Below are 12256 nucleotides of genomic sequence, written 5' to 3'. Positions count from 1 at the left end.
CAGCCCAGCGGCCCGCCCGTCCCGGCAGGGCCCCGCCGCCCGCCTAGGCAGGGGAACGGACGTCTCGGGCACCTCGGGGTGGCGGATGTGTTGGCGACCACCCAGCCCAGGACGGGCGGGAGCCAGCAAAGTTTTCGGCGCTTGGCGCCCCGCCCCAGATCCCGCAGGCCGCTCACGGGGAAGTGGCCCAGGAGGCTTCCGGACCCGGGGACGGCGGTCCCTTGGGCATCCCACCTGGCCGCCCACGCTGCGCTAGGCGCAGCTCAGACGCAGACCGGCCCGGCCCTCCTGCCCGACAGAAGCTGGCCCGAAGCCACTGGGAGCCACCATTGAGTTGGCACGGCCCCTAAGACCCAGCAACGCCACCCTCGCCCCCACGCCACCGTCCGAGCTCAGGACCCCGCCCCAGGTGGCCGGCAGGCCCGGGGAAGCGGCCTGGGCCCTCGATCCCGCTCCCGCCCCCGGCCATGGCGAAACGGCGGAGGGGCGGCTTTTTCCGTATGGAGCTGTGGAGAGCCACCCCGGCAGACAGGTGGCGGCGCCGGGGCTGGGCTGCAGTGGGGGCGGCCAGGTGCAGGTCGAGGGGCTCGCGGGCCGCACGGACGGCCCCCGGGTCCGCGGCCACGTCTCGTTCCCTTCAGGCCACCCCCGGAGCGTCTGGTGTGCCTCTGCCTTCCAGGGACGCCTTCTGGCCGCCTGGCCGCTCAGGCAGGCGGGGAGCGCCCCATCAGACGCTGGCTGTGGTGGGAGGGGCCTGAGGAGGTGGGGCTTGCAGCTGTGCCGGGCGGGGGCGGAGATAGCCGCGAACGCCGCGAGCGCCAAAAGGAGAAGGCGGAGCGGGAGGCAAAAAGCCTAGAGCACCCGGTCTTCCCTAGAGGTCTCCCATCCAAGTTCAACCAGGCCCGACCCTGCTTAGCTTCCGCGATCGCGGCGAGACCGGGCCCTTCTAGGCTGGTTTGGCAGTAGATGCCGGCGGGGTCGCGGGCTGCCTCTTGAGGCGCAGCTTAGCGGGCGCTTGGGCCTTACCGCCAGCCCATCGGCCCGCCCGTCCCGGCAGGGCCCCGCCGCCCGCCTAGGCCGGGGAACAGAGGTAGCAGCAGCAGTAGAAGTAGCAGCAGTAGTGGTAATAGAAGTAGTATTTGCCATGCACTGGGCTAGTAGTAATAGTAGTGGTAGTAGCAGCAGGAGAAGTGGCTGCAGCAGCAGGAGTAGTAGCACCATATATTCCCTGCAGAGGGCCAGTAGTAGTAGTAGCAGTAGCAGCAATTGAAGTAGTAGTAGTAGATTTGCCATGCAGTGGACTGCTAGTAGTAGCAGTAGTAGTAGAGTTAGCATCAGCAATAGAAGTGGCATCAGCAGCAGTAATAGTACCAGCAGATTTGTCCTGCAGTGGGCCAGTAGTGATAATAGAAGTAGCAGCCATAGCAGTAGTAGTAGTAGATTTGCCGTACACAGGGCTAGTAGTATTGATACTAGTAGTAGAAGTAGTAGCAGCATCAGGAGTAGTAGTAGTAGTATTTTCAATGCACTGGACTACTAGTAGTAGCAGTAGTAGTAGCATTTGTACAAGCAGCAGCAGTAGTAGTAATAGTAGTAGTATTTGCCATGCATTGGGCTAGTAGTAGTAGTAATAGTGGTAGCAATAGCAGTAGAAGTGGCAGCAGCAGGACTAATTGGAGCAGCATATTTGACTTGCAGTGGGCCAGGAATAGTAGTAGAAGTAGCAGGAACAGCAATAATAGTAGTATATTTGCCATGCACTGGGCTAGTAGTATTGATAGTTGTAGTAGCGGAAGTAGCAGCAGCAGCACTAGTAGTCATAGTAGTAGTATTTGCCATATACTAGATTACTAGCATTAGCAGTAGTAGTAACATTACTATTAGCAGCAGTAGCTGTTGTAGTAATAGTAGTAGAATTTGCCATGCACTGGACTACTGGTAGTAGCAGTAGTAGTAGCAATAGTAGACGCAGCAGTAGTAGTAGTAGTGTTAATATTTGCCATGCACTGGGCTATTAGTAGTAGTAGTAGCAGCAGCACCTGTACAAGTAGCAGCAGCAGTAGTAGTAGCAGCAGTAGCAGTAATGGCAGCAGTGGTGGTAATAGTAGTAGTATTTGCCATGCACTGGCCTAGTAGTAGTAGTAGTAGTAGTAGTGGTAGGAACAGCAGTAGAAGTGGCATCAGCAGCAGTAATAGTGGCAGCATATTTGACCTGCAGAGGGCCAGAACTAGAAGTAGAAGAATCAGCAAGAGCAATAGTAGTAGCCGGCCCACGCTGTGTTAGGAGAAGCCCAACCGCAGACCGGGCCGGCCCTCTTGCCCGACAGCAGGTGGCCCGAAGCCAGTGGGAGCCAGCATTGTGTTGGGAAAGCCCCTTAGACCCAGCAACACCACCCTTGCCCCCACGCCACCGTCCGAGCTCAGGACCCCGCCCCAGGTGGCCGGCAGGCCCGGGGAAGCGGCCTGGGCCCTCGATCCCGCTCCCGCTCCCGGCCATGGCGAAACGGCGGAGGGGCGGCTTTTTCCGTATGGAGCTGTGGAGAGCCACCCCGGCAGACAGGTGGCGGCGCCGGGGCTGGGCTGCAGTGGGGGCGGCCAGGTGCAGGTCGAGGGGCTCGCGGGCCGCACGGACGGCCCCCGGGTCCGCGGCCACGTCTGGTTCCCTTCAGGCCACCCCCGGAGCGTCTGGTGTGCCTCTGCCTTCCAGGGACGCCTTCTGGCCGCCTGGCCGCTCAGGCAGGCGGGGAGCGCCCCATAAGACGCTGGCTGTGGTGGGTGGGGCCTGAGGAGGTGGGGCTTGCAGCTGTGCCGGGCGGGGGCGGAGATAGCCGCGAACGCCGCGAGCGCCAAAAGGAGAAGGCGGAGCGGGAGGCAAAAAGCCTAGAGCACCCGGTCTTCCCTAGAGGTCTCCCATCCAAGTTCTAAACCAGGCCCGACCCTGCTTAGCTTCTGCGATCGCGGCGAGATCGGGCCTTTCTAGGCTGCTTCGGCAGTAGATGCCGGCAGGGTCGCGGGCTGCCTCTTGAGGCGCACCTCAGCAGGGGCTTGGGCCTTACCATCAGCCCAGCGGCCCGCCCGTCCCGGCAGGGCCCCGCCGCCCGCCTAGGCAGGGGAACGGACGTCTCGGGCACCTCGGGGTGGCGGATGTGTTGGCGACCACCCAGCCCAGGACGGGCGGGAGCCAGCAAAGTTTTCGGCGCTTGGCGCCCCGCCCCAGATCCCGCAGGCCGCTCACGGGGAAGTGGCCCAGGAGGCTTCCGGACCCGGGGACGGCGGTCCCTTGGGCATCCCACCTGGCCGCCCACGCTGCGCTAGGCGCAGCTCAGACGCAGACCGGACCGGCCCTCCTGCCCGACAGAAGCTGGCCCGAAGCCACTGGGAGCCACCATTGAGTTGGCACGGCCCCTAAGACCCAGCAACGCCACCCTCGCCCCCACGCCACCGTCCGAGCTCAGGACCCCGCCCCAGGTGGCCGGCAGGCCCGGGGAAGCGGCCTGGGCCCTCGATCCCGCTCCCGCCCCCGGCCATGGCGAAACGGCGGAGGGGCGGCTTTTTCCGTATGGAGCTGTGGAGAGCCACCCCGGCAGACAGGTGGCGGCGCCGGGGCTGGGCTGCAGTGGGGGCGGCCAGGTGCAGGTCGAGGGGCTCGCGGGCCGCACGGACGGCCCCCGGGTCCGCGGCCACGTCTCGTTCCCTTCAGGCCACCCCCGGAGCGTCTGGTGTGCCTCTGCCTTCCAGGGACGCCTTCTGGCCGCCTGGCCGCTCAGGCAGGCGGGGAGCGCCCCATCAGACGCTGGCTGTGGTGGGAGGGGCCTGAGGAGGTGGGGCTTGCAGCTGTGCCGGGCGGGGGCGGAGATAGCCGCGAACGCCGCGAGCGCCAAAAGGAGAAGGCGGAGCGGGAGGCAAAAAGCCTAGAGCACCCGGTCTTCCCTAGAGGTCTCCCATCCAAGTTCAACCAGGCCCGACCCTGCTTAGCTTCCGCGATCGCGGCGAGACCGGGCCCTTCTAGGCTGGTTTGGCAGTAGATGCCGGCGGGGTCGCGGGCTGCCTCTTGAGGCGCAGCTTAGCGGGCGCTTGGGCCTTACCGCCAGCCCATCGGCCCGCCCGTCCCGGCAGGGCCCCGCCGCCCGCCTAGGCCGGGGAACGGAGGTAGCAGCAGCAGTAGAAGTAGCAGCAGTAGTGGTAATAGAAGTAGTATTTGCCATGCACTGGGCTAGTAGTAATAGTAGTGGTAGTAGCAGCAGGAGAAGTGGCTGCAGCAGCAGGAGTAGTAGCACCATATATTCCCTGCAGAGGGCCAGTAGTAGTAGTAGCAGTAGCAGCAATTGAAGTAGTAGTAGTAGATTTGCCATGCAGTGGACTGCTAGTAGTAGCAGTAGTAGTAGAGTTAGCATCAGCAATAGAAGTGGCATCAGCAGCAGTAATAGTACCAGCAGATTTGTCCTGCAGTGGGCCAGTAGTGATAATAGAAGTAGCAGCCATAGCAGTAGTAGTAGTAGATTTGCCGTACACAGGGCTAGTAGTATTGATACTAGTAGTAGAAGTAGTAGCAGCATCAGGAGTAGTAGTAGTAGTATTTTCAATGCACTGGACTACTAGTAGTAGCAGTAGTAGTAGCATTTGTACAAGCAGCAGCAGTAGTAGTAATAGTAGTAGTATTTGCCATGCATTGGGCTAGTAGTAGTAGTAATAGTGGTAGCAATAGCAGTAGAAGTGGCAGCAGCAGGACTAATTGGAGCAGCATATTTGACTTGCAGTGGGCCAGGAATAGTAGTAGAAGTAGCAGGAACAGCAATAATAGTAGTATATTTGCCATGCACTGGGCTAGTAGTATTGATAGTTGTAGTAGCGGAAGTAGCAGCAGCAGCACTAGTAGTAATAGTAGTAGTATTTGCCATATACTAGATTACTAGCATTAGCAGTAGTAGTAACATTACTATTAGCAGCAGTAGCTGTTGTAGTAATAGTAGTAGAATTTGCCATGCACTGGACTACTGGTAGTAGCAGTAGTAGTAGCAATAGTAGACGCAGCAGTAGTAGTAGTAGTGTTAATATTTGCCATGCACTGGGCTATTAGTAGTAGTAGTAGCAGCAGCACCTGTACAAGTAGCAGCAGCAGTAGTAGTAGCAGCAGTAGCAGTAATGGCAGCAGTGGTGGTAATAGTAGTAGTATTTGCCATGCACTGGCCTAGTAGTAGTAGTAGTAGTAGTAGTGGTAGGAACAGCAGTAGAAGTGGCATCAGCAGCAGTAATAGTGGCAGCATATTTGACCTGCAGAGGGCCAGAACTAGAAGTAGAAGAATCAGCAAGAGCAATAGTAGTAGCCGGCCCACGCTGTGTTAGGAGAAGCCCAACCGCAGACCGGGCCGGCCCTCTTGCCCGACAGCAGGTGGCCCGAAGCCAGTGGGAGCCAGCATTGTGTTGGGAAAGCCCCTTAGACCCAGCAACGCCACCCTTGCCCCCACGCCACCGTCCGAGCTCAGGACCCCGCCCCAGGTGGCCGGCAGGCCCGGGGAAGCGGCCTGGGCCCTCGATCCCGCTCCCGCTCCCGGCCATGGCGAAACGGCGGAGGGGCGGCTTTTTCCGTATGGAGCTGTGGAGAGCCACCCCGGCAGACAGGTGGCGGCGCCGGGGCTGGGCTGCAGTGGGGGCGGCCAGGTGCAGGTCGAGGGGCTCGCGGGCCGCACGGACGGCCCCCGGGTCCGCGGCCACGTCTGGTTCCCTTCAGGCCACCCCCGGAGCGTCTGGTGTGCCTCTGCCTTCCAGGGACGCCTTCTGGCCGCCTGGCCGCTCAGGCAGGCGGGGAGCGCCCCATAAGACGCTGGCTGTGGTGGGTGGGGCCTGAGGAGGTGGGGCTTGCAGCTGTGCCGGGCGGGGGCGGAGATAGCCGCGAACGCCGCGAGCGCCAAAAGGAGAAGGCGGAGCGGGAGGCAAAAAGCCTAGAGCACCCGGTCTTCCCTAGAGGTCTCCCATCCAAGTTCTAAACCAGGCCCGACCCTGCTTAGCTTCTGCGATCGCGGCGAGATCGGGCCTTTCTAGGCTGCTTCGGCAGTAGATGCCGGCAGGGTCGCGGGCTGCCTCTTGAGGCGCACCTCAGCAGGGGCTTGGGCCTTACCATCAGCCCAGCGGCCCGCCCGTCCCGGCAGGGCCCCGCCGCCCGCCTAGGCAGGGGAACGGACGTCTCGGGCACCTCGGGGTGGCGGATGTGTTGGCGACCACCCAGCCCAGGACGGGCGGGAGCCAGCAAAGTTTTCGGCGCTTGGCGCCCCGCCCCAGATCCCGCAGGCCGCTCACGGGGAAGTGGCCCAGGAGGCTTCCGGACCCGGGGACGGCGGTCCCTTGGGCATCCCACCTGGCCGCCCACGCTGCGCTAGGCGCAGCTCAGACGCAGACCGGACCGGCCCTCCTGCCCGACAGAAGCTGGCCCGAAGCCACTGGGAGCCACCATTGAGTTGGCACGGCCCCTAAGACCCAGCAACGCCACCCTCGCCCCCACGCCACCGTCCGAGCTCAGGACCCCGCCCCAGGTGGCCGGCAGGCCCGGGGAAGCGGCCTGGGCCCTCGATCCCGCTCCCGCCCCCGGCCATGGCGAAACGGCGGAGGGGCGGCTTTTTCCGTATGGAGCTGTGGAGAGCCACCCCGGCAGACAGGTGGCGGCGCCGGGGCTGGGCTGCAGTGGGGGCGGCCAGGTGCAGGTCGAGGGGCTCGCGGGCCGCACGGACGGCCCCCGGGTCCGCGGCCACGTCTCGTTCCCTTCAGGCCACCCCCGGAGCGTCTGGTGTGCCTCTGCCTTCCAGGGACGCCTTCTGGCCGCCTGGCCGCTCAGGCAGGCGGGGAGCGCCCCATCAGACGCTGGCTGTGGTGGGAGGGGCCTGAGGAGGTGGGGCTTGCAGCTGTGCCGGGCGGGGGCGGAGATAGCCGCGAACGCCGCGAGCGCCAAAAGGAGAAGGCGGAGCGGGAGGCAAAAAGCCTAGAGCACCCGGTCTTCCCTAGAGGTCTCCCATCCAAGTTCAACCAGGCCCGACCCTGCTTAGCTTCCGCGATCGCGGCGAGACCGGGCCCTTCTAGGCTGGTTTGGCAGTAGATGCCGGCGGGGTCGCGGGCTGCCTCTTGAGGCGCAGCTTAGCGGGCGCTTGGGCCTTACCGCCAGCCCATCGGCCCGCCCGTCCCGGCAGGGCCCCGCCGCCCGCCTAGGCCGGGGAACGGAGGTAGCAGCAGCAGTAGAAGTAGCAGCAGTAGTGGTAATAGAAGTAGTATTTGCCATGCACTGGGCTAGTAGTAATAGTAGTGGTAGTAGCAGCAGGAGAAGTGGCTGCAGCAGCAGGAGTAGTAGCACCATATATTCCCTGCAGAGGGCCAGTAGTAGTAGTAGCAGTAGCAGCAATTGAAGTAGTAGTAGTAGATTTGCCATGCAGTGGACTGCTAGTAGTAGCAGTAGTAGTAGAGTTAGCATCAGCAATAGAAGTGGCATCAGCAGCAGTAATAGTACCAGCAGATTTGTCCTGCAGTGGGCCAGTAGTGATAATAGAAGTAGCAGCCATAGCAGTAGTAGTAGTAGATTTGCCGTACACAGGGCTAGTAGTATTGATACTAGTAGTAGAAGTAGTAGCAGCATCAGGAGTAGTAGTAGTAGTATTTTCAATGCACTGGACTACTAGTAGTAGCAGTAGTAGTAGCATTTGTACAAGCAGCAGCAGTAGTAGTAATAGTAGTAGTATTTGCCATGCATTGGGCTAGTAGTAGTAGTAATAGTGGTAGCAATAGCAGTAGAAGTGGCAGCAGCAGGACTAATTGGAGCAGCATATTTGACTTGCAGTGGGCCAGGAATAGTAGTAGAAGTAGCAGGAACAGCAATAATAGTAGTATATTTGCCATGCACTGGGCTAGTAGTATTGATAGTTGTAGTAGCGGAAGTAGCAGCAGCAGCACTAGTAGTAATAGTAGTAGTATTTGCCATATACTAGATTACTAGCATTAGAAGTAGTAGTAACATTACTATTAGCAGCAGTAGCTGTTGTAGTAATAGTAGTAGAATTTGCCATGCACTGGACTACTGGTAGTAGCAGTAGTAGTAGCAATAGTAGACGCAGCAGTAGTAGTAGTAGTGTTAATATTTGCCATGCACTGGGCTATTAGTAGTAGTAGTAGCAGCAGCACCTGTACAAGTAGCAGCAGCAGTAGTAGTAGCAGCAGTAGCAGTAATGGCAGCAGTGGTGGTAATAGTAGTAGTATTTGCCATGCACTGGCCTAGTAGTAGTAGTAGTAGTAGTAGTGGTAGGAACAGCAGTAGAAGTGGCATCAGCAGCAGTAATAGTGGCAGCATATTTGACCTGCAGAGGGCCAGAACTAGAAGTAGAAGAATCAGCAAGAGCAATAGTAGTAGCCGGCCCACGCTGCGTTAGGAGAAGCCCAACCGCAGACCGGGCCGGCCCTCCTGCCCGACAGCAGGTGGCCCGAAGCCAGTGGGAGCCAGCATTGTGTTGGGAAAGCCCCTTAGACCCAGCAACGCCACCCTCGCCCCCACGCCACCGTCCGAGCTCAGGACCCCGCCCCAGGTGGCCGGCAGGCCCGGGGAAGCGGCCTGGGCCCTCGATCCCGCTCCCGCCCCCGGCCATGGCGAAACGGCGGAGGGGCGGCTTTTTCCGTATGGAGCTGTGGAGAGCCACCCCGGCAGACAGGTGGCGGCGCCGGGGCTGGGCTGCAGTGGGGGCGGCCAGGTGCAGGTCGAGGGGCTCGCGGGCCGCACGGACGGCGCCCGGGTCCGCGGCCACGTCTGGTTCCCTTCAGGCCACCCCCGGAGCGTCTGGTGTGCCTCTGCCTTCCAGGGACGCCTTCTGGCCGCCTGGCCGCTCAGGCAGGCGGGGAGCGCCTCATAAGACGCTGGCTGTTGTGGGAGGGGCCTGAGGAGGTGGGGCTTGCAGCTGTGCCGGGCGGGGGCGGAGATAGCCGCGAACGCCGCGAGCGCCAAAAGGAGAAGGCGGAGCGGGAGGCAAAAAGCCTAGAGCACCCGGTCTTCCCTAGAGGTCTCCCATCCAAGTTCTAAACCAGGCCCGACCCTGCTTAGCTTCTGCGATCGCGGCGAGATCGGGCCTTTCTAGGCTGCTTCGGCAGTAGATGCCGGCAGGGTCGCGGGCTGCCTCTTGAGGCGCACCTCAGCAGGGGCTTGGGCCTTACCATCAGCCCAGCGGCCCGCCCGTCCCGGCAGGGCCCCGCCGCCCGCCTAGGCAGGGGAACGGACGTCTCGGGCACCTCGGGGTGGCGGATGTGTTGGCGACCACCCAGCCCAGGACGGGCGGGAGCCAGCAAAGTTTTCGGCGCTTGGCGCCCCGCCCCAGATCCCGCAGGCCGCTCACGGGGAAGTGGCCCAGGAGGCTTCCGGACCCGGGGACGGCGGTCCCTTGGGCATCCCACCTGGCCGCCCACGCTGCGCTAGGCGCAGCTCAGACGCAGACCGGCCCGGCCCTCCTGCCCGACAGAAGCTGGCCCGAAGCCACTGGGAGCCACCATTGAGTTGGCACGGCCCCTAAGACCCAGCAACGCCACCCTCGCCCCCACGCCACCGTCCGAGCTCAGGACCCCGCCCCAGGTGGCCGGCAGGCCCGGGGAAGCGGCCTGGGCCCTCGATCCCGCTCCCGCCCCCGGCCATGGCGAAACGGCGGAGGGGCGGCTTTTTCCGTATGGAGCTGTGGAGAGCCACCCCGGCAGACAGGTGGCGGCGCCGGGGCTGGGCTGCAGTGGGGGCGGCCAGGTGCAGGTCGAGGGGCTCGCGGGCCGCACGGACGGCCCCCGGGTCCGCGGCCACGTCTCGTTCCCTTCAGGCCACCCCCGGAGCGTCTGGTGTGCCTCTGCCTTCCAGGGACGCCTTCTGGCCGCCTGGCCGCTCAGGCAGGCGGGGAGCGCCCCATCAGACGCTGGCTGTGGTGGGAGGGGCCTGAGGAGGTGGGGCTTGCAGCTGTGCCGGGCGGGGGCGGAGATAGCCGCGAACGCCGCGAGCGCCAAAAGGAGAAGGCGGAGCGGGAGGCAAAAAGCCTAGAGCACCCGGTCTTCCCTAGAGGTCTCCCATCCAAGTTCAACCAGGCCCGACCCTGCTTAGCTTCCGCGATCGCGGCGAGACCGGGCCCTTCTAGGCTGGTTTGGCAGTAGATGCCGGCGGGGTCGCGGGCTGCCTCTTGAGGCGCAGCTTAGCGGGCGCTTGGGCCTTACCGCCAGCCCATCGGCCCGCCCGTCCCGGCAGGGCCCCGCCGCCCGCCTAGGCCGGGGAACGGAGGTAGCAGCAGCAGTAGAAGTAGCAGCAGTAGTGGTAATAGAAGTAGTATTTGCCATGCACTGGGCTAGTAGTAATAGTAGTGGTAGTAGCAGCAGGAGAAGTGGCTGCAGCAGCAGGAGTAGTAGCACCATATATTCCCTGCAGAGGGCCAGTAGTAGTAGTAGCAGTAGCAGCAATTGAAGTAGTAGTAGTAGATTTGCCATGCAGTGGACTGCTAGTAGTAGCAGTAGTAGTAGAGTTAGCATCAGCAATAGAAGTGGCATCAGCAGCAGTAATAGTACCAGCAGATTTGTCCTGCAGTGGGCCAGTAGTGATAATAGAAGTAGCAGCCATAGCAGTAGTAGTAGTAGATTTGCCGTACACAGGGCTAGTAGTATTGATACTAGTAGTAGAAGTAGTAGCAGCATCAGGAGTAGTAGTAGTAGTATTTTCAATGCACTGGACTACTAGTAGTAGCAGTAGTAGTAGCATTTGTACAAGCAGCAGCAGTAGTAGTAATAGTAGTAGTATTTGCCATGCATTGGGCTAGTAGTAGTAGTAATAGTGGTAGCAATAGCAGTAGAAGTGGCAGCAGCAGGACTAATTGGAGCAGCATATTTGACTTGCAGTGGGCCAGGAATAGTAGTAGAAGTAGCAGGAACAGCAATAATAGTAGTATATTTGCCATGCACTGGGCTAGTAGTATTGATAGTTGTAGTAGCGGAAGTAGCAGCAGCAGCACTAGTAGTAATAGTAGTAGTATTTGCCATATACTAGATTACTAGCATTAGCAGTAGTAGTAACATTACTATTAGCAGCAGTAGCTGTTGTAGTAATAGTAGTAGAATTTGCCATGCACTGGACTACTGGTAGTAGCAGTAGTAGTAGCAATAGTAGACGCAGCAGTAGTAGTAGTAGTGTTAATATTTGCCATGCACTGGGCTATTAGTAGTAGTAGTAGCAGCAGCACCTGTACAAGTAGCAGCAGCAGTAGTAGTAGCAGCAGTAGCAGTAATGGCAGCAGTGGTGGTAATAGTAGTAGTATTTGCCATGCACTGGCCTAGTAGTAGTAGTAGTAGTAGTAGTGGTAGGAACAGCAGTAGAAGTGGCATCAGCAGCAGTAATAGTGGCAGCATATTTGACCTGCAGAGGGCCAGAACTAGAAGTAGAAGAATCAGCAAGAGCAATAGTAGTAGCCGGCCCACGCTGCGTTAGGAGAAGCCCAACCGCAGACCGGGCCGGCCCTCCTGCCCGACAGCAGGTGGCCCGAAGCCAGTGGGAGCCAGCATTGTGTTGGGAAAGCCCCTTAGACCCAGCAACGCCACCCTTGCCCCCACGCCACCGTCCGAGCTCAGGACCCCGCCCCAGGTGGCCGGCAGGCCCGGGGAAGCGGCCTGGGCCCTCGATCCCGCTCCCGCCCCCGGCCATGGCGAAACGGCGGAGGGGCGGCTTTTTCCGTATGGAGCTGTGGAGAGCCACCCCGGCAGACAGGTGGCGGCGCCGGGGCTGGGCTGCAGTGGGGGCGGCCAGGTGCAGGTCGAGGGGCTCGCGGGCCGCACGGACGGCCCCCGGGTCCGCGGCCACGTCTGGTTCCCTTCAGGCCACCCCCGGAGCGTCTGGTGTGCCTCTGCCTTCCAGGGACGCCTTCTGGCCGCCTGGCCGCTCAGGCAGGCGGGGAGTGCCCCATAAGACGCTGGCTGTGGTGGGTGGGGCCTGAGGAGGTGGGGCTTGCAGCTGTGCCGGGCGGGGGCGGAGATAGCCGCGAACGCCGCGAGCGCCAAAAGGAGAAGGCGGAGCGGGAGGCAAAAAGCCTAGAGCACCCGGTCTTCCCTAGAGGTCTCCCATCCAAGTTCTAAACCAGGCCCGACCCTGCTTAGCTTCTGCGATCGCGGCGAGATCGGGCCTTTCTAGGCTGCTTCGGCAGTAGATGCCGGCAGGGTCGCGGGCTGCCTCTTGAGGCGCACCTCAGCAGGGGCTTGGGCCTTACCATCAGCCCAGCGGCCCGCCCGT

This window comes from Orcinus orca, chromosome 12 (assembly GCF_937001465.1).
Source record: "Orcinus orca chromosome 12, mOrcOrc1.1, whole genome shotgun sequence".
NCBI classification, from domain to species: domain Eukaryota; kingdom Metazoa; phylum Chordata; class Mammalia; order Artiodactyla; family Delphinidae; genus Orcinus; species Orcinus orca.
Note: the sequence above shows the minus strand (reverse complement) of the source record.